This window comes from Juglans microcarpa x Juglans regia, chromosome 2D, assembly GCF_004785595.1.
Source record: "Juglans microcarpa x Juglans regia isolate MS1-56 chromosome 2D, Jm3101_v1.0, whole genome shotgun sequence".
Taxonomy (NCBI): domain Eukaryota; kingdom Viridiplantae; phylum Streptophyta; class Magnoliopsida; order Fagales; family Juglandaceae; genus Juglans; species Juglans microcarpa x Juglans regia.
Window position 1 is genome coordinate 26,754,189 of NC_054596.1, and position 2,245 is coordinate 26,756,433.

The following is a 2,245-nucleotide window of genomic DNA, read 5'->3' on the forward strand; positions in this document are numbered from 1 at the left end:
CTTACTTTTGAGACCTTATTCACTGAAAGAGCTGGAGAAGGCGACTACTATGGAAAAGTGAGAAGCAAGGAGACAATAAGGAGACTTTCGACGTAGGAAGGTTGGTTAACTTCTAAGACAGTGTTGGATAATGGGATGAATCTTGTGTGTGAGAGAAATTGCATCATCTTTATAATATTATTTTCTTGTTTCTATAAGCAGAAATAAATATTTCCAATATTATGTTTCTAGTTAGATTTACTCATTGATTTCTAATGCTTTTAAAGTTTATGTGCTTGAACTATTTTCTGTTACGAATGATGATATCTTGTGGGAGCTTGGATGCTTGTGTGTGGAGTCAGCTAGAGTCTATCATCATGGTATGGGACGGAGAATTCGTTGGGACCAATTCTATGAAATGCTACCACATACTTCACATGAGAAGGAGAAAGCCTCATGAGGTGGAACAATGTCGTACTTGGCCTCACCTAATATCCGAGATGTGGGATTCCTAGACGTATCACGTGCTAGTGTCTTTGAGTCAATTATGGTCAAGTAGAATAGCATTTTTAGAGCAACAAGTTTAAGTGTGCGCCTATGAACATTTGTGTGCCTATGAGCAATGGTGGAAGTGCCTATGAGCACATAATAATACTTGACCCAATACTAGTTTTTACAGGTTTACTATTACATGGAGATGGGTAACTCCTTGCATAATAGTATTATTGAGGTTTCATCTATTTTGCATTAAAAGAGGGCTACTCCCAAGAGGGTGATTCCTCGTCGTTCCGATATACATATATGTTTTTGCTGAGAGGATTATTCCTTACCAGGGATTTTGAGGATACACGAATCTGCAAGAGAGAGGGTCATACCTCCTCATGCACTTACGTATACTTCCAGTATTTACATAAAATACTTTCATTGCATCTTTGATAGCATTTTCTTTCATTAATGGTCTTGCTATAGTTGCCTAATCTATCTATGGTTTCATCCTGGGATTATAGACTTTGATGTAGGTTCAGACCCAGGTATGACGCCTGAGGAAGAGGATTCAATCTCGCCTAAGTCTTGATCAAGGAGACTAGGACCGTCTTCGCACCAGTTTTTGTCGTAACTACTCTGTGCCCTCTGTAGGATGGTCACAACCAAGCCGAACACTCATTTGTAACTTAGTCAGTCGCCTGTGATGACTAACTGTGTTCTTGATCAATGTAATGTTTTGAGGATATGAAGGGTCAGAAGCCCCTTTTTATGAAGTCTAGTTTCATATACATACATACATACTTGATCACGTTGATATTTTAGCACGCCTAGTTTATGTTTTCGCTACAATTGAACCAATTCCATACACATGCACTTTCCTTTGGAGTACTACGCGCCAGGCCATTCTTTTGGGTGTTGACCAATTGGCCAACATCCTTTAGACCACAATACCTCACCTACTCTTTCATGAAGGATGGGATGCCACACGTAGTAACTGACATGTAACACACTAAGTAATGGTAATTGTGACATTTCAAAGGTAGGGATGCGACTATAAATGACCTTCGAGTTACCGACTCTAGTCACAGGAATTTGAAGTTCAAAGTTTTCCCCATGGTGTGAGAAAGTAAGATTTCAAGAAAGAAAGCTACGCTGCTAGAAATAATTAGATGATTTATGGAGGAGCGGCGAGAAGCAGGAAGGTTAGCGAAGGAGGGAGATGAAATGAGGAGGATTGTCAATGGGATGAGGAGGATCATTAGAGGGCTAAGGCCAAAATCACAGAGTTGTTGAAACACACCTCTGATGTTGCCAGACCACACAAGGTAAGACAAACGACTCTGAAGCGTTACTTCGAAAAGGAGGAAGGAGTTTAGGTCTCACTGTGTCACATGTCATCGAATCTTGTGGAGGGGCTAGTACACGAGATAGCACTAGAAGCAAATGCTACAGAAGCAACCAATATTGGATACAAGGGGAGTAAACCCTTGATCCAGTCTCGAGAAACGAGGACTTGGGAGTGGATGAAAGATTAAGTGTGCTACAGCCTTGACCAGCATCAATAGAGAAGGATTAAGGATGCTTCGCCTTGGGGCACATCCCTCACAATTCCACCTCGAGGGATAGACCTCATGAAATTGAAATTTCTGGTAAAGGAGGAGAGAATGTGAAGACTGCATCAAAACATGGGAAGGGATCCCCCCCCCCCCGGTGGGGGGTAAAATACTGGCGACAAGGAGGTAGTCAGGCCAGTAAAGTGTAGGTCAAGGAGTGAGGTGAG